The 27803-nt window shown below is 42.1% G+C and overlaps 1 protein-coding gene across 3 annotated transcripts in view; it reads right to left on the reverse strand.

Annotated features, from left to right (window-relative positions):
• The window catches only part of MID1 (midline 1), a 211475-nt gene that overhangs the window by 105699 nt on the left and 77973 nt on the right, over nt 1–27803 (reverse strand). The window contains exon 1 of one of the 3 annotated variants that reach the window (XM_054163455.1): nt 19528–19640. The exons of the other annotated variants lie outside the window; for them this stretch is intronic. The gene's annotated coding sequence lies outside the window, so the exon portion shown is untranslated. Of the gene's footprint in view, nt 1–19527; nt 19641–27803 lie in introns of those variants that run through there. 3 annotated transcript variants of the gene reach the window in all.

Below are 27803 nucleotides of genomic sequence, written 5' to 3' on the forward strand. Positions count from 1 at the left end.
GATCTAGTGTGAGGTGTCCCTGCCCATGGCAAGGTGGTTGGAACTGGATGATCCTTGAGGTGCCCTCCAACCCCAACAATTCTATGATTCTAAACCAATTTTGGAATTCAGGCTGGGTGTTAGGAAGAAATTCTTCCCAGAAAGAGGTATTGGCCATTGGAATGGGCTGCCCAGGGAAGTGGTGGAGTCACCATCCCAGAAAGTGTTTAAAAAGAGACTGATGAGGCACTTGGTGCCATGGTTTGTTTGATTAGATGATGTTGGGTAACAGGTTGGACTTGATGACCTTGAAGGTCTTTTCCAACCTGGTAAATTCTGTGATTCTGTGAACAAAGCAAAAACAAACCCAAAAACTACTTGCTGCATGAGAGGTGCTTGAAATGACTCAGTTATATGGTGAAAATTTCAAATTCAAATGACTGACCACAATGCCTAGAATGATTTTCACTTCTAGAAACCAATAGAGTAAATTATGTTATTCAGGTTTCATACTTAAGTAACATGGAAAAGCATCTGACGATATTATGAACAGAATTATTCTTGTGTATGCCAGCAGCAATGGTCTGAACAGGGAAAATCAATCATGAAATCTGAGCCCTCAATCATTGAGCAATATTACTTTTTCAGAAGCACTTGTGCAATACCCTTCCCCCAAAGCAGCCACACAAGGAAACCCTATGTCACATACCTTCAGGTTGCATCACAAACATTGATATCTTACCATCATATTTCACATGCAGAGCAAAACAGGGTTTAAAGTAATATATAGGAGAGAGAGGAGAATATAAATTATTCAAAGCATAATACTTCACCATCCACTTGAGATTCTCTGATAAATATCTTCCTTTGAGTCATACCAGTACTCAGAGGGCTACAAGGGCTTAAAAAGAAGATTTGTTCTGTCTAGTCTGAAGATAAATATCACCCTATTGTACCAGGTGGAGTATACCAGTTCTCAAAGATGGATTGTTTGTTTGGGGAAGATCTCTGGCACACTAAGTAGTGCTTGTTGTTAGGACTAAAGCCTTTAAAACCACAACCTTTTAAAACATTCTCACATATATATTTACTAAAGAATCAGAGACGTGATCTGCTTTCAACTTATATGCTTCAGAAGTAAACGTTTGCTTATTTTGGAACATGACATGCTACCAGATACACAGTTCAGATAAAGGAGGAAGCAGTGTCTTTTTATAGTTAATATTATCAAGCTTCCTCATCTGCTTTTCTCAGATGCTTGGGGAGTGACAAGGATTTGTGTGATGGTACATGGCATCTGAAACAGGCTGACTTTTCCAGGACAAGTGGTTTGTAAATTGGTTAGCAGTGCAATCAGGGAGAATGGGTCTGATATTCATCTCATCCCACTACAGCCCACAGCAATGCAATCACCATAGATAAGCAGAAGCCTCATTATTACTACCCTCACATGCACACGAGTCTGAAACAGGATTTAGAAGAATCACTTAAAAGCTATTATTTTATTGCACTTCACATAAACTAAACTGAGAAATCTTCCCATATCCTTTGTGGACTTTGGTTTGTTTGCATTACTACGCTGACACAAGAGATCAACTCCATTTCTGAGCTCAAGTCAAGCCTGTGAAAGTCACTCAGTGAGTGACAGGAGTGAGCCTTAGCCTCAGTGAAGGTAGAAGTCATCATAGCTACACCTTCAGCAAGCCCAATGTCCAGAAATCAAATTCACATTAAATCTGGAAATCTAGAGCAGGATAGGGCTGCCTGGGGCAACTGCACTGCCAATGACCACAGTGCAGTCCAAGCCATTGTTTACTTGGTGTTTCCTCAGCTAAGGAAAGATGCTTCTGTGGCAGTGAAAGAAACATGGAATGAAGCAAAGGAGGCAAAAAAATCCTGGGATCTTTGGCTTTCTGATGCAGTAGCCTGGGCATTTCTTGGAATGGTTTTGATTATGATATTGGACTATAATACAAGAGGAAAAATGAAGCCTAATGAAGATTAATTTTTATACTTTCTTAGTGCTGTGTCTTACATTTTCCAAAAGGCATGTCTTGTGTTCATTTTTTTTTTTGAGGAATGAGTGCTCAGTACTGCTTAAAAACCAGACCCATTTAATATGCTACCGGTGGCTTTTGAAAACACAGGCCGTTCTCTCTGACCATCAGCTTGAGCAAGCAAAATAAAGTTGCAGTCGCATAACCAGAAACGTGCTGTTTGCATTTGTCCACATGTGCCTGGACATTTGCAGTGCTCAGTATGCCACCATTTCCCTCCTGAATCAGTTTCCCCCATTTCCAAAATACTCAGGTAAAAAGCAAAACTTAATGGATGTGATTCTTCCATAGACATCTCAACATTCTGAAGTTTGAGTTTGAGTTTCTTCCTGTTGTGCAACAGGCTCCATATTTTCCTGCAGCACAATTTGTTTGTTTAAATACTAAAACATAAGGACCTCAAAGGATCATAAAACAACTGCATCACTGCAGACAGACCTCTGCTGCCAACCACTCTTTACAGATTTCTCAGTTTTCTTGTGCCCTAGCCCCAGCTGGTATATGCTGTTCCTTCATGGATCATATCATCAGCCTTTTTATTCCCAGATTTTAAGACACCAAACTGCTAAACACATTTTAGTATTTCTTGCAGTGATTGGGTTTAAATCATGATGTATAAACAACCTAGCCAACCAGATTATGTAGGACTGTTGTCTGAACGGAGAACACTTGTCCATCTTTTTCTCAGCATGATGAACACCAGAAAAGCATAGGTGTCATTTTGGAGGCTGTAAAGAAAACAGCAGTGAAGCATAACTTCAGAAAGAGTTTTAGCCATTGAAACTCAACAGCCGAGGGCAACAAAAATTTCCCATGGATTTAAAATTCACAGAATTGGCTGACCTCTTGTAGAAGAAAGGGGTAAAGTTCATGCATTTCATAGCTTCACTAACTCCAAGAAACAACGGTGCCTTTATGTACTGCTGAGCTTTTCTATAGAAGAGATCCTTCCATGGTTAGAAGAGATAAGAAATAATGCAACACAGATACAATAGTCACATACTTCTGAGCAGTATAGCTTCCTAAACACATTCATATGCTTGGTCAGCAGATATTCTGTACCTTTGGCTGAATTACAACGTTTTAACAGTAAAAAGCTGTCTGCCACCTCGAAGAAACATTAGACGCCTTTTGCAGTTCAGCCTCCTGTTAGTTAGGGAAAGAAGCAGCTCTGCTCCAAAGGGATGGCTGGGAACACACAGCAGTCTGAATAATCAAGCCCCAGTAGGGGTCTGGTAACAAAGCCCAGAGAGGAAGTTAAAAGGATTAGCACTATAATACTGTTTAGCATCAGTACTTCTCTCTCTCAGTCTGACCCAAACCCATCTTCCTACTACTGTGTCTACCCTTCAAAATTTTCACTGTGCTCAGAATATCTAAATTCATTCGTGTATAACTTTGGGATTAATCACAGCATTGTGCCTTATGAGGGGTTTGAGTGTGGCTTGCACATTAGCTTTATCTGCCCTGTTAACATTATCACACAGGATGAGCCTGGTTTGCAAAGCAGTATTAGGGAAATCAGTAGTTCAAATATCTGTGCCATAACAAAACAGAAGGCCCTCCACTTGCTGTATGCCTTCCTGTTAGTGCTTTATGTCAGGTCAAGAGAACATTTTTAACCAATCTCCCAATCTTCTCCATTAATCAAACTTTGGTTCACATCTCTGATGCTGGAGCATATGAAGTTTTTTCCTCTCAGAGAAAATAACCCAGATGATGAGCTTCCCATGAGCCCTTAAAAATGAATATCCAGTCATCAGGCCCCGACGAGGAGTACAATGTGCACAGTCTGGGTATTTGGTTCTGTGCATCAATCACCTCACTCTGCAGCTCTGCTGTTAATAGGTTCAGCATGGCCTGTTGATGGTGACAAAGGCACAGAGGGTACCGAACCCTAAGCACCTTCAGGAAAATCTTACAAGGATTCAAGCGTGGGCAATTCTGGGGAGTGGGGAATGTTCAGAAACAGAGTATACAGGAAAAGGTGGAGTTGTGGGAATGAGTGAGGCTTGAAAACACTGAAAATATGGGAGATACTCATGATTTGAATCCTAGTTTATGAATACAAAAATGTGTGGTATGAAGTAGATAACACTTGAGCTGCAGGGTAATACAGGTCTCAGCCATGTCAACATTCTGGATGAGAGAAACGTCTCTGCCATTCCCATTTTTCAAATCAAGTGGTCAGTTTGTGCCCTCCATCAGTTCACTCTGACTAAATGTCATAAAGCAGCCCTTAAAATAAACTGCAGCATGAATTCTCCTACTGAATTCAGCCTGGCTGCTAGGAAACTGCAATATCACTCTGTTAGCCTTAATAGGTCACATCCTCTACAGAGGCTGAAATTCATATTACCTGACTTCAGATCAGAAAAACAACAAACCCAAGATTTCTCTGCATTGTCTTATACAGACATTATTTTTTTTTTAATGGGACACAACAAGGGTCAGGGAAAGCAAAGCCCACTCTAGATGACACATCCCACGTAACACCAGGAGGCATAAGCTCTGTGTGTCAATCCATACATAGGGAATCATGAGGAAGAAGATAGACTGCTCACGTGATGAAGATTAGTTATGCAAGGTTTTGTTGGGAAAGACCCAGTTCTGTAGGTCCTCTTTTATAGATCTCCTTCTTTCCCTGATAAAAGCAATGAGCCAAAGATTTAGACCCAGATGTCTAAAATCCAGCTAATGAAGTAGATACATTTGTGCTCACTCACGTGTTTACAATTTTCACTCTTACTGTTTTTCACACCAGTCTTCAGACTGAAGTTCCCGTGTCTGTTGCTGAGATTTATTGAATCGGTTTCTGTGGTTCCTCTATCTGCAGCTGAACCACTCCATGATGCTTCCCATTCCCCAGTCTTCTGTGCACTTGGAGGGAAATACAGGCAGGCTTAGAGAACTAGCATGATGTAGTCTGTATCCTCCCCTTGAGGTTAATAGGGGATGTATAGAGTCTGACACAAAAGTAAAACTGAGGCCTGCTTCATACCTATGCCTGCGTTGTTATCTTGGCAGAGTTGGGGTTCATCACTCAAACAAGATAAACAACAACTTGGCTAGAACCTGAACATATGGAGATGTGAAATTGTACCAAAGCCACAAACTGGCCCAGTCCAGGCTTTCCATCTCCCAACATTTGCATTTGAAAGATGAAGATAAACCTGCAAAATATTAAAAATGCAACCATGCACCAAACCTTTAACACAATGCTTTAAACCACAGCCAAATTTTGGCATAACACAACATCTGTGACTTATTTCATCCCCTGAACTGAAATGCTCTGAATATTTGAAAAATGTGGTCGACACATCTCGCATGCTCAAAGTTAAACCAACAATGCATCGGGAGTCTGGACAGAAATTCCTCAGATCAGATTTGGGGATTTACAGCATTTTGTAGAGCAATCCTCCTTAATAAGAACACAGTCCACTTCCCAGCACCATTTGCAATTTCCTCCCAAAGTATTTCCTGCTGGTGTGAGTATGCTAGCAATGTATCTCTCATTCCAAGTCATTCTGGACACCTTATTTTTTGTGTCAGTTCCTACTTCAGGAAAATCACTGAAGGATATCACAGCGTAGTGTGCTGTTGATGCCTCGTGCAAACCCTAGAGACTTTTATTTCTTCACCTCTTAGAAAGGCATGTGTATGTCAGTCTGGAGAGAAGCATGGCAAGGGAGGAAGAATTGAAAAATAAACATGTTGGTTATCTTGTTATAAAAGCTCATGAAGAAACAAGGTAAATGCAAGATATACATTAAAGTGGCTAGCAAGATCCTCACCGTAGCCTAGGCTAAGGATGTTTATCCAGAATGCCACGAATTTTTCTCTTCCAGTGAAGCTAAAATATAATTGTAATCCTGTAATTAGTTAAAAAAAACCAAACCACACACCAAAAAAGGAACAATTTTATTATTGCTGGAATCAGGAGACCTGATCAGATTAAGTATTTCTGAGTACCTGTTCTTCAACAATGGAACACCTATTTTACATTTCATAAAGGCTCTTTTGTATCACCTGGTTTGACACAAAAATCTCATGATCTTAAAAATCTCATAATGAAATAATGCTCTCAAAAATTCCATGTAAATTCTTCACTTCCTCTTTCATCAGATGTTTTCATTTCAATGAGTATTTCATTCTCATTCAGGGATAGCATGAATAGATTTGGGTTTGGGCTTGATAGAGTAGCTCCCTGTTGAGAAGCTCAGTTTCATTAGAATAAAGACATTTCATAGGAGTATGGTGACCTAAAGGAAATGTTTTAAGGACTAAGTAAAAAATAAATAATAAATAAACAAGTATTTTTTTTTCCAGCCAGTCAATAAAATAGCATGTTTAGTGCTTTAATATAGCACAAAACAATTACTCAGTCCAGATACAGTGCAATAACTTAGCCTTCTTTTGAGGTTCTGTCACCTGAAAATGAAGACATTTTAGTGGGTTCATTGGTCTGGAAGGGTTTTGAGAATTTTTTTAGAGGGGATTGGGGAGAGAAGAAAGATCAGAAGAGGAGGGCACCATTTTAAGAGAAACATATTCCACAAAGACACAGTACACATTTTAACCCTACTGTAAGAAGCTGTCTCTGTACCTTCTCAATTCTTCGGTGTCACCATATTAGTAAAACTGTAAGTTTCAAAATGTCTTTCAAAGTCATTATAATCTCTATTTCCATTTAAGACCAAGGCTTGAAAAAAATTTCCAAAGGCTCTCCAGTATGATGTTGTCAGACTCCCAGCTCATTGGTGTGGAATGGCCAACAAAGGATTTGTTGTTATTACAACTCTCTTATACTGAGAACACCAGAAAGTCATAGTTGGCATGGACCACACAGAAACTAACAACCTTCTGACACTGCTCTCTCTATAGAAACAAGACTAGTCAAGTGTGAATATTATCAACAGCAACCAAAGGCATGATTCAGGTCATTGTTTTTATCCATAAACAGTCTTTAAATTCTTCAGTGTCCCTTCATACAGCACTGGCCTGTCAGCCTATGGCACAAGTGGTAACAGCCACAGGAATTTGTTCAGTTATTGCCACTCTCCTAACTGCTCTCTCAAACTTCTGCCTGCAAAACAAAGTAGTGCAGCATTCTTGTAATTCATATTTAAAAAAGCCTTCCTATAGAACCTTTTCTTTAAAAAATTAGAGCCTTCCAACAATAAAAACAGAATAGAAACAAATGCTGCAGTTTACCCATGTGCCATTTTGCATCCTGTTTCTGAATCGAGAGTTGACAGGGCAGCATATGTGACCAAATAACTGCTATTCAGAATTAAGGTCTGCAAATGGTGATTGACGTGGAATTGGACATGCCATTACACAAGGGAGTTATCAGCTACAGACCAGTCAAAATAAACCCTGAGAAATTTCCTCTGGGTGTTAATCACTCTGAGTATAATCCTTTCCCATACACTACACAAAGATTCTTGACCTGCTGATTTGGTGCAACCCCACTCTTATTCATTAAATAATTTGTCCATTGTCACCTGAAGACATAAGTAACTTTTTCACCCTACACCAGAAAGAGAACAGAGTAAGTAAACAAATGTCTGTTGTAAACTGACTATATCCCCAAGATTGCTTTATTTGCTACAGTGCACATGCCATCCTAATACCACTTAGTGTATACATTCACAGAAAGGCACACTAGCACTTATTTTTCACATCTCCAATGGATAAGTCTTTGCACAGCACTTCCAAATGAAACAGTCCAAAGCTGGGAAAATTAATTAAGTCAATCACCTTTCAAGTCTAATGGCTGGACTTATGCCTGGCCTGAAGTACACCACTGTACAATATCTGTCCATGTCATATAAACATCTAAGTGGTGTCACATGTTTCACAGTACTTTTAACTGAGATGATGGATCACAACATCAAATGCCTTTAGCATAAAATCTAGCTTTCCCCGTGTAACTACAGTAATGAAATTGGGTGGGGAAAGCTTCATTTTGAGGAGTAAGGGGTTTGTAAAATAAAGCAACATGTGATTTGTTTTGTGTCTGCTAAAAGCCAGATTGTCACTTCTTCAGGTGAGTCTCTGTTCACACAATGGAATACCTACAAGACCATCAGGAATAAAGCTCTTGTATTTGAAATGAAGGCTTTTTGCTTTTTGCTTTATTTTTTCAGCAGCACTTTAGAGTAAAAAAAAAAATCCCCAGAATTTTTCACACTGATGCTGTCCCATGCACCTGGATTACAAGTTTAGAAAGGATGATGGATCATGTCTGCCTCTAGCCCTCATATGCAAGGTTTCAGTGCCTGGTAGAAAGTGTTTATTTATGCATACTACACACATTCAAGATAAAAAAGCCAAAAGCCTTGCAGTGTGATCCACCAAAAAAAAAGCCTCAGTGTTTAGCTGCTTTTAGAGCTCAACAACCCAGAATATTGCAGTGACTTTTTAGTACTCATTAGAAAGAAAAGCTTGCTGGGAAAATAATTTTCCAGAGGATTTAATAAAGCAAATCTCCATTGATCATCCCATCACATCTTTACACTGTAACACAAAAGGGGCCTGTGAGGGTCAGGTACTATCAGGAGTGGTTCTTAGAACAAGAGATGTCAGACAATTTAATGGAGAAAGAATGGGAAGTTACAACTGTTGTGAGTGGTTAACCCCTTTGTGTGCCACTGCTCTACTTAAACCTCCTTACATTTCTGTCTGTTGCCTTCCTTCTCCTGCCTCCAAGCTCTTGAAGTTCATGAACTACTCCTCCCTCTGAAATCTGTGCCTATAAATGCAAGTTCTGATTCTGCAGCACTGAAAAGTCCTGTTTTCATCCTCAAGTCATTCAAACCAGCTTCATTCACAATTTCTGTATAAAAGCTGCTTCCTCTGCTTTCCTACTGCGATTTTAAGAGAGTCTGGTTATTTTTTCCTTCTCTGTAAGCTCTTCCTGGTCTCCTCTCCCACATAGTTGTATTCTCTCTAGGCCTCACTCTGTCCCCCTCTTCCATACTTTCTTTCCTGAGTAACCTTGTCAAGAATCAGGAATGCACTTGAGAGAACTCCTTGTCCTGTTTGGGGATTTTGTTGTTTTGTTTCTTTTTTTTTTTTTTCCTTTCTAGGAACAGCACATAGACAAACCTGGCCCTTTCTTTATCTTCCCCTTCCTTTACCTCTTCTCAGGTACCTCAAAAAGGCAAACCTGATGAGTCATCCCCTGGCATACCACCAACCAATGGCACAAACTTCGGCCAAAATATATAGAAAGAAAGACTAAAATACATTTTTAAGCTTAGCATTGTCAATGAAAATTTCCATTTACAATTCAGTGATGGGGGAGAGAGAGGGAGGCAGGGGCAGAGGGAGGCAGGGGGAGAGGGAGGCAGGGGGAGAGGGAGGCAGGGGGAGAGGGAGGCAGGGGGAGAGGGAGGCAGGGGGAGAGGGAGGCAGGGGGAGAGGGAGGCAGGGGGAGAGGGAGGCAGGGGGAGAGGGAGGCAGGGGGAGAGGGAGGCAGGGGGAGAGGGAGGCAGGGGGAGAGGGAGGCAGGGGGAGAGGGAGGCAGGGCTATCAGTTTTCTTATTATTTGTCACGTTCAAACTTCCAGCTGCACACTGAGACAGAAGTCTTAGGCTGGCAAAGCCTACTTCCCTGATGAGGTTAAAAGCATATTTGAAAAGAAGAGTGAGATGGCATTTCTTCTCTTTCTTCAAGACCCCTTTCTTCCCTCTGACTTTACCCTACAGTTCTACTCTAGTGCTATCCAGATTCCTGTGGAAGGAGTATGAGTTTAAATACAGAGGCCAAAAACTTAGGGACAGGGAACTGAGGAGGGAATAACATAAATCCTAGAGCAGTGTCATGGTGGGGGGCAGCAAGCTTTGATCCAAAGAGATAAAGAAATCACTGGAGTAGGACAATGTACTTGAATTAGTCTGAAAACTGAAGGGAACCTTGGAGGAGGGGAATTGGCAACACTGGCTTTTAGTTTCTCTCGGGGCATACCTACCTCATTAGTTCAAGACAAGCTGGGAAATAAAGTGCATTTCTCCACAAACTTGCTTTCTCCAGTAACAGTTTCCAGATTTTCTAGATCACAACAACACAATCTGTCTCCCTAAAGCTCATTCTCTTAAAGTATTTACAGGTATAAAATCATAGAAACAAATAGAAAAAATCATGGAAACAGACAATTTAGACAAGATCCATGATCTAATACTCCAGGATTTCTGGTCTACATAGACAGATGATGCTTGAGAAACAAGCCCTTTTGCTGGGTTTTTTTGGTTATGTTAGCCAGGAAGCCTCTCCTGGAGGCTGTAAAGCAACTTTCTCAACATGGCTGTAACCCAAGCTCTAAGAAAGATAAATGTTATGTCCTGCTCCTGGAAAGAATCCCAAGCAGCACCACAAGGTGAGGACTGATAGGCTGAGGGGTACCTCTGCTGAAAGGAACCTGGGGTGGTGGCAGGCATTGACCTGAACAGGAGCCAGTGGTGTGCACTGGTAGGGAAGGTGGCCAGCTGTCTCCTGGGCTGCACCCGTAAGGGTAAAGTCAGTAAATCAATACGGATATTTCAGACTACTTGACATTTATTAGACCACAACTGAAATACTACAACCAGTACCAGTTGGGGATGTTGTGAAGAGTCCAGGAGAGGCCAGCAGATTATTAGCAGGCTGGAGAACTTGACATATGAAGAAAGGCTGGAGGAACCAGCTTTGCTTAGCCTGGAGAATAGAAGGCATAAAGGGGATCTAATCATGCTTCCTGATTGTCCAAAAAGTTAGTTATAGAGGAAATGGAGCTGCTCTCCACAGGGAAGCCTGCTGATCTGTAATGAGGGAAATTCTATCTGGAGACAAAAAAATAAATTCTCCCCCATGAGAGAAGCTGAAGATTGGAAAAAGCTGCCCAAGGAAGTAGTAGACTCATGCTGGAAATGCTCAAGATTGATTGAAGTTGCTGTATTGACCTGCACTGAAGATAAAGCTGAGGCAGATAATCTCTAGAGTCCAATCAGAGCTTCCTGTGAATCCCTAGCAATGCACAGTCTTCCTATCTATATGAACAGCATTGTCAGTCCACAATCATCCTCCTCAAGCATGAGGCTTCAGCTACTCTGGGGATACACAATATTTATTTCCAGCCGTTGCCAGTCTTTCATAAGCAGTTTACACTTTAATTCTCTTTAAAGGGAGGAGGAGTGTGGGAGGCAATAGCAGACTTCTCCCACGACAGTTTCTTGTGCAGTCAAGACATTCAAGGAGATTTATATTGTGGGAGGATGTTGTTTTACCTTTGGTAACATGGCTTAATTGGGGATCAAGACCAAGCATTACTAGCAGAGAAGATGCACCCCTGAATGCTCAGTCTTGTTGGACTTTTATTCCAATTAAGCTGGTTAACAAGGGATGCAAGAGCATTTGCATCTGAAGTATACTCAAAGACTTCAGATACCTATTAAAATTTTAATCTTGAGCTGAAAGAAAAAAATCTGGGTGAGTGCTACCTTTTGAAGAAGTGTTTGTGAAAAAAAAAAAATGGTGAGGAACCTGCACAGCTCTTGCATCACTGAAATGTTTCAAATACTGCAAGGAACAAGCTCATGTTGAAACTTCATTTCTTGTTATTCAAGGAAATAGGAATTCAAATAAAAATAATGGCAAATAACTTTATTTTAATTGCTATATGAGTTAGCACATCCTTTACTCATTAATTTTAATGAGATTTACATGCAAAAGGGGCAAGATGCTTTTCAGAATTCGCAGCTGTAATTTTGCTGTGATTTAATTCACTCTTGTTTTGTTCCACACACAACATATATAAAAGGCAAGACAATTTCAGGAGGTTTTGTTTTGTATCAGTTTTCCCCAGATCTCTGCAATTAGCCTGAAGGATCCTTTTAGAGAGCAAGTAAATATATAACAAATATTAGGACAACGCTGCAATGCAAAAAGGATGTTAAATTGCTCACCCAAGGAGATGACATAACAAATACTGACATAATTTCCAAGCAGCAAAGCAAAACTAGGTCAAATCACATTGACCTATCTAACATAATAAGCCTGTTTTTTCAGATTTTTACAATGTAGACTGTGTCTGCAGGCATTAATGTCCCCTGTTATCAATGTATAGTGTTGTCACTCTGCCTTAATGTCTTAGCACCATGTTGTGTTAATTAGACCAAAACAATATAGTGCACTTTTGAACTGCTTAAATCCCAGTTTGAAATCTCTGCCTAAACTATACTTCTGAGGTTATCCCGTTAGCAATGAAGTAATTAACTCTTTACAGCCCTCTGTTTCAATAGGTGCTACCAAGGCTGGTGAAACAGCACAGCTTTGCATACAGGTCAAAATCTAAGCTTCGTAATTGGCACATTATTTATCAAAAGCAAGGTCTACATAGCTAACATCCATCAGTGAGCAAGTGCATGCTGTTTTCATGCCATTTAACACAAGGAGGAACCTAGGCATACACACACTTCTTGAGCATCACATGGACAGACCTGCTCTGTGCTTGGCCATCACGTGTCCCTGCCCAAAAGCTTTATCCACATGCCACGCTGAAAGGGACAATCCTTTTTCTTGCTCAGGGCAGCCTTCCCTTCTCTCTTACTGCTCCTTTACACATCAGGTTTACAGCACACATATTTTTCAATCACACTATTAACGGAGCTGTGCGGGTTTCTACCTATAGCCTTCCACAAGAACAGAAAAACAAGAAGAAAGGGTGATATCTGTATCACTGCCTCCAGAACTGAGGTGGGACCAGAGATCAAGCTGAGAGCAGGGAGATGGATCTGGGCAGGAAGGAGGTAAAAATAGCTGAGCCAGCAGGCAGAGACAGCCTTTGGTGGTCCTCAGAGCAGAAATTGTCAATAGAGTTCACAACTTCCTGTTGAATACACAGATTTTGCAACAAGGGGGTGTGTGTAGGTAGTGTTTCTCTTTTTGTTTTCTTTTATGTCTCCAGTTAGAAGAAAAACAAACAAAACCGAAACACAAACCCACAACCAAATACACAAAAACTGGTGGGGTTTGTTGGCTTTGTTTGTTTGTTTCTTTCTTAAGAAAGCACAAGCCTCAGCTAAAAGCAAAGAGATCCCAGACATGGGGGTGGGAGGAGGCATTGTATCTGAGCCAGCTGCCTCTTCACCTGAGTCCAAACAGTGCCTCAGCGCACCAGTATCACAAATAAGTCTGACCTGATGCTCTGAGGGGGGAGGTAGAGGGGTGGTGTCTCTCTGAGCTCCTACTGCAGCTGCTCAGTAATTAAATACCCACAGATCCAAAGGCCCAAGTTAATGCCATCCGTCATGGGCACCTGCTGGGGATTCAGGGGTGCCAAGGGGAGATGCTGTGGGCCCACAGGTGTACATGCAGCACAAGGTGGCCAGGGTGCAGTGTGATGGGAAAGCTGTCATCACCACCAAGGACATGAGAAATATGTCAGCCTCCTCACCCCCATATGTGGAGTGACTATCATAGCATGTCACCAGTTCCTTTCTGCAGCCATGAAATATCCCTCTGTAAATATTTTCATTACAGTCTATCATACTACAATGAAAAAATCTTACCAGCCCTGCAGATCTCCTTGTTTACTATCCCACTAAGACAGGAGTAAAAGCCTGGACTCTCTTTTCTTTTTTTTCACTATCTTAAAACTGTTCCTGAGGCAGCTATCTCAACATTTATGCAATCAAAAAAGTTTCATCATTCTTCGGGGCCAAAAAACCACTGCCTATTTTGCCAGCTTTTTTTGTCCTCCTGCAAGCCCCCTGGGAAGATAAATACATAATAATGACAATCAACCATGTCAGAACAGCAAATAGGAAAGAATTCTAAAGAATTAAGTGCTATTTTCATTGTTTACAAAAGAGATCAAAATCAGCTTCCTACCCCTTAGTGCCTTTGCCATCTTTCAGCCAGGGTGGATTCTGCACTGCAAACCAGGGATATCAGGGATATGCAGTAATTCCTTGGAGCTTGACAAAGAATTACAGGCTCTAAGCTGCACCACTGCAATAAAAGACTTCAAACCCAAGAACAGCCTAAAGAATGAAGTACCCTAAGAAGTCCAAAACTCAGTTCCAACTCCAGAGCCCACTCAAAAGGCTATTCACATGGTTGTATGCAAATACAGATCTACTCCTTTATATCAGTTCCATCTTCACCCTCAGCCAAAGCAAATAGTTCATTTCTCCAAATTGTTTCTCCGAATGATGAAGCATTTACTGAGCTTCAGCACATTCCCTGAGTATTTACCACCACCAGCTCCTCATTCCCAGCAGTTCACTTTCCTTGACCCCAGGATCCAGCAGAACCCCTTACCTCTGGTGCTACTCTGTGAAGAGACTCTGAGATCTGACAACTTATTTCCAGAGCTCAGAAGCTGTTGCAGCCCTCCCTGCCGCTGCCTGCCTCCCAGCCCTCCCCAGCGGAGAAGCCTTGGGACCAGGCAGACAGCAAAGCAGAGTGCCAGGCAGGAGGAAGAGAGGGAGACCAAGACAGATCTCAAAGGTAAGAGGCCTGGTGGGGATCAGAGAAAGTGAGATAGATATCTAAATAATTCAGGTGCTAATAAAAGCTTTAGGCAGGGTTCCACTGAAGATGTGAGGTGAAGCTGAATTTCAATGTATTTCAGGCTGCCATCAATGCAGAACGTGGTGTTACTTAATAACCTGACACTGACAAATCAACATTATTTTAGGAGTATTCCACACAAAGTTAATGAGGAAAGAAGCTATGCCAGATTTTGCAATTTTAGCTTTAGGTTGAAATTCTATCATATGAAGATTTTGAGAACTTCAAGTCTGACCTCTACAGGTAGGCCACTGAAATAGGTACTGTATCTTTTGATTGAGAGTGGTACAGAGGAACTTATATACACTGGAGAAAGGTATTGGATCAGATGTGCTACATAACACCAGGTTATTGTCACTGAACCTTTAAAGTTGGATTCTAAAGACACTACAGATGTGGTAATTTGGCTCCTATAAATACTTTCTTGAAACACAAGTGGACAGTGCAGCAACACCAGAAAAAGCACATCCAGAAGGTACATTTTTACATTCAGAAGTGTTATGGGGGTTTGCTTCTGCTTTTTATTATCCCCCTTCCTCCCCAGTCTGCTCCTTCAGAGCCAGAGAAACAGATGCTACTTTGAAACCGATAACATCCATTTGCATTTTGCAAAACTGATGTTTTTAAATGCCCTGATTGGTGCCACCTTTTTCTAATCAGAACCAACCACTCTAACAAACTACCCTTTGTCCAGAGGATCCCGTTCCCTCTGTTCCCACCAACCTATAGCACATGTTGCTATAGCTACCCTGCATGTCTATTTACCACACAAGTGATCAAAGGGAGTAGTCAACACATACACACACACAAAAACCCTCCCCAGGCTTCCTACCAGGCAATGTCCAGCTGCTAATTAACTGATACACTCCCAGCCTGTGGACCTGGTACACTCGTTTTCTTTATTCTGCAGAGCACACAACAAATAAAGCAGCATTCTCCGAGATGCTCATTCTTCCCTTGCAGGCCAAACAAACAGCACAGGGGGAACTTTAGAAGAGAGTTTCCCTAAAGCGAGGGTAAGGATTATAGCACTCCAGGATTAAATACAGCTTTTCTACTAAGGAACACATTAAGAATTCTAAAAAGGTATGCAAAAGCAAATGGGAAATAAGAAACACATGCTAAGAACTGAAACAACTGTAAGGAAGGGAAGATTTCAAATTCTGCACGTGTTCTGCACTGAAATAGTATGCAGTGTTTGTTCATTTGAATCACATGCACCCTAAAAAGCTGTATGACTGCAGTTATGATAAGTAACTGCAATGGCCTTGTGTGCCTTAAAAGCACACTTTGTCATTTTTAAGTGGCCTGTCAGTTAACTGTAATTTTGCTCAACCTCTTTATGTGACAAAGGGCTCAAGTCTGCCTTGATCAAAGTCAATGGGACTTCAATAGGAAAAGGCCAAAATAAGGAACTGCATTTGCTGTCAATGAGATTCCCACAGGCTGCACTTCAGGGATATATTGTGGGCTAAAGTGAGTGAAAATGAACGATCAGAATTCATCAAACATTTGATTTTTTGTGAAGTAGGGAACTTAAAAGAGAGCCCACAGTGCCCTCTCCAGTTCTGCAGCAAATAGGGAATCGAGCCACATAGGAGAGCCTAGCCACACAAAACTGCCATTCCAGCAGGTGAAGGTTGAGCATCTTCTCAGGAGCTTCCATCACTTGCAAGATTCCTTACTTAGGAATCCCTTTTTTGTAAGTAATAAACTGAACCAAGTACCTTACTTAGGAATCCCTTTTTGTAAGTAATAAACTGAACCAAGTACTCAGCAAAGCAGAAAATGTGTTACCTGTAAAGGATTTTTTGGTCAGGTTGGTTGCTTTTTTTTTGGTCTTGCACTCATGTTAGATACCTTGTTTTTTTTAAAAAAAAAAAAAAGAAAAGCAGGACTTCTGCTTCCTAACACTGGTTTTATGGCATGCTAGCACATCCAAATGTGCACATTTCCTGTGGATGCTTAAACTTTTGCAGGTGCATTGTGACCAGCGTGTTTTCCCAGATGTCATATGCACAGCAACAGGATAGAAATGTTCCCGCTTGGTTATAGGTGGCTCCTGTTTGGTGATTAAGTGAGATTACTCTGACAGCAAGGACATGCCTCTTGCTGAGGTTTTCAATTACCACCTAAAAGTGTCTGCTTCTTTAGCTCATCTGATTTAAAAATCTTGACTCAACATTTACTCCAGCTTGCTACCTGCTAAAGACTGTTGGCCTGGCGCAGTGGTAAAGTAGGTTGGATCTTACATAATATGCACTCTGCTGAGTTGATTTCTACAGTCATTTTTGCGCTTGTATTGGGGCTTTGTGCCATTGTTCAGTACTTGTGTGCTGCCTTTGGGCCAGGTCAGTCACCAACATAATGCATGGTTTCATTCCAATGAAACCAACCCCCACAAACGCACTGCTTCCTTGGTGGTTACTTCTGCAACCCCAAATGAAGCAATAGCCTGAGATCTGATGTGCCCCTGAGCAGCCTGTTGTAGTTGGAGGTGTCCCTGCTCCCTGCAGGGGGGTTGGACAAGGCAAGCTTTGAAGGTCCCTTCCAACCCAAAGCAATCTGTGAATCTGTAAAAGCTTCTCAAAGGAGCATTAGTTTCAGAGCCTGGTAAGAGGAAGTACTTAACTTGCTCCCTCACTGTCTCATAGCCAGCTGTTGAAAGGATGGGGAAGGGAGCACTCGGGAAGGGCAGGGAAAGCAGCAGGAAGAGTAGGGAGAGGGACCTCAAGACAGAAGCACAGGTTAAAAAAAGTTTTCTACTGCTTTAAATAGGTGGGCCATAGAGGTCAATAGAGAAGTCATCTTTTCCCTAATGAGTTCAAACCAGAAGCAGGAGTAAGAGTCTGCTCTACAGGATTTCCTAAGCACTCGTAGTTAGTTCATAGCCCATCACAGTCTTCAGTTCCCACTAAAACGAAGCCTGCTGCCGCTGGGCTGATGTTCGCAGTGGCTCTGCCCCCCGCGACTGCCAGTTCCCTGGGTTTTGTCCCTCCAGCCGAGCAGCGCGCACAGATTCCCTGCCAAACCGAGCATCCTTGTGCGCAGCAAGCCAGCCCCGCCCGGAGAGCCGCTGCCAGCCTGCGGCCGGCACGGGAGGTAGAGCGCCTGCCCTGGCAGGCAGGTGCCTAAACAAACTCTGGCAGCGCTTCAGCCGGCGCTCCCCACACACCCCCCGCCCCTCCTTCTCCGGGGAGGGGAGGCACGGCAGCGGCGGGAACGCGCGGGGGGAAGTCAGCCCGTCGCGGGAACGCGCGTACCCCCGGCTGCGCTCCGGCAGGGGCGTAGGAACCAGGCAGATACCCACGGGGACGGCACGGGCTAGGCAAGAATAAGCCCGCCTGAGCCTGCACCTTTTTAGGCTGGAATGTCCCCCTCCTCCTCTCTTGAGGGAGGGAGGGTTCTCGTGTGCTTTAACATTCTCTACCCCCCTTCTCCCCCTTCCGATTTCTTTGCGTCGCCTCTTTAACCCACCATCTATGAATCTTCATTACTCATGAAGCCTTATGCCTTAGGCAAAAACATGTCAGGAGAGTAAAGTACATGTTTCAAAGAGCATTTTACTTTTTATTGCTGCTATTCTGTATCATTTCTGCTGCTTTCTCACTCCTCGTTGGCAACCCTCTGTGCCAAAGTACTCTCTTGCAGTGGTAATGATTTCTGATGACAACATACCTCCAACTGACCCTCTTGAGCTATGCAGTATACAAAATGACCTTCATTTTGCTTCACAAGGACAAGAATTCCCCTCTAAAGAGCTATAGAAGTTTGTGGAAGGGGGGGACAAGGCGGGGTTGGCTACTGGAAGAAATACCTTCCCTACTTCCATCACCTCTATTCTTTCTTTCTTCACTCTTCCTCACCTCCTGTAACTTACAGAAAAATGGTGTAAGGAAGCTGAGATTTCCCACCGTGGTTTCAGAAAGGGAACAGAAAACAAATGCTCCATTTGCACTACAGGTGCAAAATCCTCACACATGCTTTCCCTGGACATGTACTATAAAAGTCCCACTGAGAGCTGAATGAATTACACCCACACAGAAAAGAACTTAGACAACTTCTCTCATTTCCTTGTATTTACCCATTGCCTATCTAGATAATATGTGAAGTGCAAGTTTTGGAAGTGGGCTGGCAACGCTTTTTAAACTGGGACAGATCTCTGATTCATTCCTAAGATACAGTCCAGCCAGTTTTCCTTGCTCTCACAAGGCTCTTCTAACCACACATTGTTGTAAAACTATGAACAACGAGGATCAAAACCATTTTGCCACTGTGCCTTTTAACTGTGACAATAAAGAATAAAAGCTCCCTTTGTCTCCTCAGGTGAATGGAAGCCTAAAAAAAAAATAAAATTGAATAATCTTAGGGAAAAAAACAGCACTAGAAAACCAATTTTAAGGTACTTTTGTGAAGCTGTAAGACAGCTTGAAACTACTACATTTTAAAACAATCAGAAGATTAAAGCACTGGCAGGCAAGGAACTCATGCAGAGCTGTTTAATAAATTATCCTTGGGCTGAATTATTGGCATATTTAAGCTTTTAACACAGCAAGTTCTTTCCTTTCTCATGTCACAAACAAGGCTCAGGGACAGACTACACAATGCATTTAAACCATGGCAAACTGGAATTGATTTACATCTCTCGCAAAGCTCTTTCATGCCCCACACGAACCCCAAACGCACAATGACCTGCATGGGCATCACTGCCTGCCGAGAGGATTATGCAAAAACTCTCAGATCGGTAATTTATTTATTTTTTCCCCTACCCTATAAACTTACTTTTGACAAAGCTAAGAAACAAAAAGCCAAGAAAACCAAAGCAGCGTCCGGAGTTCCGCAGGGATTGGTACAAGTGAATAACCCAGGGCCGGCAAGGCGAGCTGAACAGCCTGGGACGGGCTCGCCTCGCCAGCGGGCAGCGACTCCTTACCTGCCTCATGGTGAGATTCCCATCATCCATCCAGCCGGCAAGGGGCTGCTTACACGGCGCTGCTGTCGGCAGGGCAGAAATCCATCAAGTTTCCAACCGCAAGCAAGTTTCCCCCACCCCCCTCCTCTTCTTCCTCCTCCCTGCCTAACTCTACACACCACCCCCTCCACCCCCCCTCCCACCCTTTTTTTTATCCGTTGCTGGGAGGGATTCTTCTTAAGACAATGTCAAGTTTCTCAGCCTTCCTTCCCCAGCCTATTAAAAGTCGGGAGCGGCGAGGCAACTGTCCGCCTGGCTCCTATTTCAAACCGCAGCGCAGGGATGCAGGAGTTGGCTGAATTAGGCCATGAGGTAGCCTCGCCAATCAGGGGGAAGGGGTGGGAGGCAGAGCGCAGAAGGGCCGCCTACACTGGGATTAGGAAAGCTTTCAAGGCTTTAAAAGACTGAAAGCAGCTGGAAACAGTGTCTAGAGCTACAAAGAGGGAAGTCAATTTGCGGTGTAAAAGATTATTCCCCATGCTCGTCTAACTGCTCTGGATCTGCCTCCAGCCGAACGGGCTCCCAGGACTTCAGCAAGGAAGTGGAAGGTCCAGGTGAAGGTACTGCAACACAGAAACACTGACCAACCACCCGCTCAAGTGGCAATATCCCATACGAGTCACATACGCTCCAGAAGCACCAATTTCCTCACGCCAGATTAAAAAGCAGATTGCGCAATGACATGAGCAGGAAGTAGTAAAATACACTCTGCCATCTACACCAAGAGCAAGTGCCTTTCTGCTGCAAGGAATGGAAACGCGTGTGTGAATCCACAGGGCGTGGAAATGTTTTGTTGCAAAGCTTTGTCTCGGTGACAAATGTTTAATCAGCCTTAGCACCAGTGTGTCATCTGCTCTCCCTTCTGTAGGGAGAGTGATTTCCTCATTCCTGAAGTTTAGTTCCTTGTGCAAGATAGCACTAGACGCCAAACGCAACTTGAAAGGAAAAACAACAGATTTATTTATTTATTTTAGATTTTAACAAGATCTGCTCCTATCTGCTGCCCCTCGGTGGTTCTCGCTAAAATAAACAAAAGGCAAGAAAGAAAAATCCCCGATCTGAGTGCTGTTGTTGTTTGAGTTACAGCTTTCTTGAGTTAGAAAAAAAATAAATAAATGCAGAGAAATAGCAACTTGGAAATTCGTTCCACCCACTCTTCTCTAAATTCTTTGCCTCTAGCTTAATATCAGTTAAGAAGCCTGTTAGTCTCTCTGTTCCAGCCTAAATGGAAATCTGGCTTTTGATCTCAGGTGACAATCAGGAAAATCTCCTGTCTGAGGAAAAGCCCCAATATGATGGATTTGCTTCTGCAAGGGCTTTATATACTAGTGCAAAAAGTAGCTGCTATCTCGAGAAGGTCCTATCAGTACAAGAAATCTTGCCGAACTGAGCTGCAGGGGGAAAGAACAATCACAATGGTGTGCTCTCAGAATTTTAATTAAAGGCTTCCTGAAATATATTTCCTTTTAACTTATGATAAACTCCAGAACTGGGAAAGGAAGAAAAGGTCTGAAAAATGTATTAATTTGCTTTCCCATTTGAAGACAATAATGATTTTTCTCATAAGTGCAGTCAAGAAAGGAGTATATGCAGTATTGGCACTGTGCAGCTCAGAAGCAAGGTATGGGTGGAGAGAAAACTTGATTTAAAGCACCACTACAGTTTATCCAGGACCAGCTGTGCTCTTGCTTGCTCCATGTCCTCTGCTGGAAGGATCCAGCTACATGCTTTAACATACAACAGAAACCACCTATCTCATGGGATGAGGCTAGCAGATTGCATAAGGGTAAAACCAACCATTTACAACTGCCAGCAAGGAGACAACTCAAGGATCTTTTGATGCTGGTCAAATCCTGCACGCTTGCACAGCAACTCAAAGCAGCTGCAATTTGCAGAGCGAGAGGCATTGAGAGCACTTCACAGGAATGTCTGTCCTCTGTTCACCAAACATAGCTCAGTGGGCACGTCACTTGAAATGAGCATGCGGTAGGCAAAGACCTTTTACTGTGGTTAAATCTAGGAGGATCCCTTTCAGGATGCATTCAAAGGAAGCACAAGAATGCTTTTCTTAAGCAAGGAGAGCCTTAGGGATAAGCTTCCATGGCGAAGGTGATTTAGTGAAAGGTGCAAAACTTACACAACTGGATTCACTGCAAAACCTTGTATTTGGTTTCAAGTGTTTACGAAGGGGATTCCAAGGACAATTCTATGTGGAAACACAGGAAAAGGTTCAGCAAGAACTCCAACATTTTAAAGATAAAACAATTGCAAAACTCTTCTTGAAATGCACACCTTTTCATATGCATCATGCACTCCTTACAGGAAGGGATGCAAATTGCCTTTTTCTGAAAACCCAGCAGAATATAGCATAAAAATTTGAGTTCATGCTATAGGATGAAAACTCATCTTAAATGTTAGCAAAAAAATCAAATTCTAAAAAAGTGTTTCATCAATTGGATGTTGAAGATGGGGTGAGGACGATTTAATGACTGAAATACACAAGTGTCATAGACAGCCCCCATTCTAATTCCAACATTCACCGTTCCACCTTGGAGGAATGTGCTTTGTGATCATCCCTCCAGGCAGCAGTACTGTCACATGACAGTGAATTCAGAAAGCTAGATTCTTTACTTCTAAGGTCTTCTGAGTGGCATGAGAGGAGGAGAAAAAGTCCACATCTGAACTGATTTTGAAGACAGCCAGCATCCAAAGACACGACAGTGCGGCTAGATGTGAGGAAGAGGAATTGCCACTGGGGATGAAGAGAAGACTGGTGCTGGTTTAAAATCTTTCTCTAAATACCCAGATTCACATCTATGGCCCAAGTGTATGCACATGCCTGAGGAAATCATATGGACTTCAGGGAACTGAGAAAACACTCTGTCCCTGAAGAAGGAAACTTTTACTGTGTGGTAGGAACCTACAGAGGGAAGGGCAGCCAGAGGAGGTGGTGCCAGGTTTAAATTCAGGCATCACTGGTAGTAGTGATCTGTAAGCGAGACCAAAGCCATGGTTATGAGTCCAGTAGTTTTAGAGGAGTATTATGGCCACAAGTACACCAACCATTGCAGTTTTACATTCTGTGAACTCTGGTTTATCAGCAGTAATGGTCAGATCTGCCTTATCAAGCCTCAGTCTAATGTGCCCTTGGAGTTATGAGGGACTCCAGCAGACAAAGAAATACCTAAACAGCTCTGGCCTCGCTATTCACTGCAGGTGTCTGCCACACTCCTTATCACACACCAAGCACCTCCCAGGCAAGAAGGGAAGACATGTAAGTCGTCCATCTAACCTCAGGTCTTAGGCGCAGTGCTGCCTCATTCACTAAAGCAGAGACAAGGCAAGGTAACTTTAGCTGGGCTTCCATTACCAGCAGGATTGACCAGCAAGAATTTCAGCACAGTCCATGATGACCTAGCAAAAGTAGTTATCAGGTACTTGTGGGAGCTCAGGATGTTGGGTGCTAACTCACAATCCTGCCTCTTATTGCTACTTAAGATAAAGAGGTAATTTTAGCATGTGTGCTAAGCTGTTTCAAGTAGCCAAAAAGCTTTGAGGTTTCTCACAAATGTGAGCAAAGCCCCAAACCATGTAACACAAATTATAAAGTGTGCAGTATGTACAAATGTTTTTACTAAACCATAGTAAAGTTGGTGTTGTATGTTCTTTGTCAGCACATAATTCTCCTTCTGCAGCAGTTCAGCTGAGTTTACTAAGTGGCTTAGCTCAGTGCTCCTCGACGCAGTTTGTTGAATCGTGACAAGGCAAGGACAACAGCCTGGAGAGCAAAAGTTTAGCAGTTTCAAAATCTGAAAATTTTGTCTATTCTGAGCTGGTTACTAAACCTCCCTTAATTATCTTCATTATTTTCCAATAAATTGCCAAACACAGGATCAGTTTTGAACTGATGAACCAGATGCCAAGCAACCTAATGCAGAATTACTCCGCCACTTGAGTTTTTTTATTGTAGCACAATTTTATGTGGTCTGCACCAGCTGCAGGGGGAGCACAGAATGGTGAGTGGAGAAAAGGACTTTCTTTAGCTGAGTTCCAGCTGCCATGAAAATCCTTCTGGGCTCAGAGAATTCAATGTATGCTAAAGATAGAAGAACCACACCGTCTCCTTACAAAGCTGTGCTAAATAGAGACAGAGCAGACCCCAGGATCTGATTATATGGTAGGAGTGAAAGAGTCGCAACAAGGGAAAACAGGACCCAGCACACAGGCTAGAAAGAAACAAACCTGTGTTGAAAATCAACACCTACAGGTAGGAAGTCAGTCACAAATAGATTGCCTTTAATTTGCAATCTAGACAACTGATACAGACACACTTAAAAATTAAACAAACAGCTTAACTGATGCATTTTGGGAGCAAAAGATAATATTCACATTCCAACTACTGGCGCTTAAATTCATTTCTAGTGGTTTTTATAGGCCCTCCCTTGGCTGTTTCAAATTGGCACCTGCAGGAAGAGCAGGGTGTCCAGAATACAAAACACTATTTAATAACCCCAGATAACACTAACTCAAGGCAACACTGGAATATAAAAATAACCTCCAGAAGAACTTGACACAAAATAGGAGGTCGCAAAATGAAGACAGATTTGTGAGAAGACAATGGTATAAAAAAGGGAAAAAACTCAGAAATAGTGTTAATATGAAACACTATTCTCAAGATGTAAAAGTGTCACACAATGATTTAGAGATATAAAGCCAATATTTGTGAATATAAGAAGGTGCAGAGCTGGATCTCACAAAGCAGTGCAGTACTGCTTTTATCAACACTGCTGTAGTGAATGCAACAAAGATAAACGAGTTATCCTGGCAGAGTGTCTGACTCAGGGGCATTTCAATGCACACCTTTTCCCACAGATGTTTAAAAATTAGACAGCAGTCTCAGATATCCTTAAATTTACATATGCACACAGAAAACCACGGTGCACAAAGATGTCCTTAAGGCAGACTTTTTGGACATTCATTGCCTTACAAGCAAGATGACTCAGCCATTTGGCAGGGTAACACCAGAACAGGTGGAGATGAGAAGAATCAGAACACCCTACAAGTCGTCTTGGTGGAGTGCTCCTTAGATGACCATTCATCCTTGCTTAGTTATTTACAGCATCCCTCAAACTGGTCTGACCTCACTTAGGGCTGCACCAGATGGAGGCAAGAGAGAAGGGAAGATATCTTCAGAAAACTTCTTCCTCCATGTCTGATGCAGTCTAACTAATCCAGAGCTCAGACGGACAGAAAGGTGGTTAGAAAATGATCCCTCTGCATTTGCCTTAATGACAACATTGACTAGAATTTTTGTTTAAGGTATTTTAATCAGAAGAATAATACCTGCTGGATTTCATTTTACCACATCTGCTATGAGGCAGATGCTTGATCTGCCAGGCTGAACAAGTTGGTGCACATTCATGTGTAACAAATTAGTGATAAGATGACTTTCATAGCCTATTCCAAAATTATATGGAAGCATAGTAAGTTAAAAAGACTGACAAAGAAGGATGCTACAAGGGCTCAGAGTTTCCAAAACATCTGTTCTCTAGTATATATACATGCAGAATTAAATGGAAATAAGCACTTTACTGTTTTTTCTCCATTTTATTCCCTAGAGTTTTACAATTAGTTGACACTTCAGTGGTAATTATACCTCATTACTCTTAAAAGTAATAGATAATAGGTAAATGACACCAGAATGTTCTTAACGGCCCAGTCTTAAGCATCATCCATGAAGTAAGAAGACAGGAATTGGCATATGTTCTTCTAGCACAAACAAAAGGTACACAATTCAGCAAAATACATTTACTTTAATTGCTTTATTTAGTGACTGATTTTAAAAACCAGCCAAGCTAAGCAAATAAAGATTCAGGCAAAGAGCAAAAGTTTTCTGATATATGCCTTTTACCACCAAACATCAGTACCTGCAAAAACCATTGCAGTTTCTGCTGTTCGAGGACTCACATCCTGATACACAATCACACGGATTCAATGAAGACTCACCTGGCCACAATTTCACTGGAACAAATCAAAATCTAAACTGGTGAATTGTCACACGAAGCAAGAAGGTACCTGCTCAAACTTCCATTACCTGGGTTAGCTAAGGGCCACCAAAGCATGCAAATACTTCATTTCTACATGAAACCCACCAGCTACAAATTTACATGAAAATGTGTAACCTTCTCACATTAAGCCATTCTGCTATAAAAGAGCTTTTCTTAAAGCTGCACACACCAGGTCAGACACACCATATGCCATGCAGAACTCCATGCCAGAAGTGAGAAGACGTAAGGACTGTCAGAACTGTTCTATCTCCAACAAGAATTACAGAGAGATCTGCTCTGTCTGCAAAACTTTCCGAAGCAGAGGGAATCCTGGAATTCCATTACCCTTCAACCTACCAGCTGAGGAAAGGCAAAAAATTAGTACTTCTGCAGTGTTTTTCCTTCTCCACATTCCATGTTCTCAGAAAACAGCTGATATTTCAAATTCTGCTGTACTTCCCCAGAATGGCATTATGGTTCTGGTCATACTGAGGTGTAAAGCGAGCCCTGGCATCTCTCTACAAATCCCATGAAGCAGCCAGTGTTTCACTGACTTGAAATCAGATGTTTCAGCTCAAATCAACAGAGATGAAGTTACCTAAAAGTTCTAGTCAAACCAAAAAAATGGGTTTCATTTTTCTAGGCAGAAAAAATTGTTAAGCAAATCTGCATTTTCTCATGGAGACTGTTTTTGCAGGGGAAAAAACAACACCGAAACCACAAAACCTCCCAGCTTTCTGCAGCTTAGCCTCCTCAAGATTGTTCCATAAGGGATTCTCCTTTACTCCTTCTCTCCAGTGTCCTTCCTACCCATGCCAGCTGCCTGACATGTGGAAAAAGAGTTTCTCTGAAACAGACAACCTCTTGGGACAGGAGATGCAAAAGTTACTGTTGCCCATTCAGCAACAGGGTGATGTGGAAGCCTTGTGGAGTAAAGCGACTCTGGGTGGCATCTTAATAGTAGTACAAACTGCTACCTGTAGACTGCTTATGTGTCCATAACCAAGGCATTTTACCTCCACTGTTTAATTGTCAAGCTGGGTACTGAAGCTGCCTCTATTTTCCTGAGGATAATAAAGAATAATTCAAAAAAAACTGAGATACCTTTAAGACGTTCTTGGAATTGGGCAGCACAGGTTCTTTCATTCCACATCAGGAATGAAAGACACCAAAGACTAATCTTTGTAGATGTCTCTGAGCTAAACATAAGTAAGTAGCCAGAGTGGGAAACACAGTATTGATCAGCCATACAAGTAGACTACCAACATTCTTTATGGGAAATAGTGTGTGTGCACTTGTGAACGTGCAACAGAAATACACTAAAACTCTACAAGAAAAAACAACTGTGTGTGCTTGGACACTCTCCATTAAAAAGAAAGATCTTGAGGTTGTCTTCTCTACAACTAGCAAAATATCTCCCTAGCCAGGGTATCAATGGATCGCAATGTTTGTGGTGAGATGAGGTCTGCAGGGATGGGCTGGATAATGACAACAAAAAAAGAGACCCAAACCTGAAGTCCTTAGACTGTGCCCAGAAAAAACCCTCTTCACACGACTGAGAATTTGCTAACATATGTGAGTCATGATTTGACTCATAAGCTTCTGGAGTTCACCGGGGTTACCCTCAAGGTCAAATTACCTACGGAATATCAAATTACTATCCCTTCCCACCGCTTCTGTGAGGCCTTTGGTAGTCAGTATATAATACATTGATGTGGGAAGGAGTACACACAGAAAAAAATATCCTGTTCTTCGAATTCCAAATGAGAAAAACAGGCAAATCATTTAGAAGAAAAGTAAAAGAATCTTACCAGAGAATTTTGTATTACATAATACAAGTTCCTGGGCAAATATCACAAAGCATTAGTCACAGTAATAAAATAGGAGACAGTTTCAGAGGTCTTCCCTATTGCATTACTATTTTTTCTCACCAGGAGCAATGCTCAAAATTATTTATGTGTACACCAGCTAAGGAGAGGTTTGAAACACTATACTTATAAATAGGCCTATGGGAACTACTGCCCTGGGAGGACCGGTCTGGTTGGGTCTCACCCCTTTTGTCTCTGCCAAGTAGCCCTTTTTTAACCTTTAAACTGTTTTCAGATGGTACCTTTATGAGGCACTCCTTTTAATTACAGACGTATATAGTATAGGTTTACCAGTTTCCAAAGCATTTTTGCTTTATTTAGA

This window comes from Dryobates pubescens, chromosome 8 (genome assembly GCF_014839835.1).
Source record: "Dryobates pubescens isolate bDryPub1 chromosome 8, bDryPub1.pri, whole genome shotgun sequence".
Taxonomy (NCBI): Eukaryota; Metazoa; Chordata; class Aves; order Piciformes; family Picidae; genus Dryobates; species Dryobates pubescens.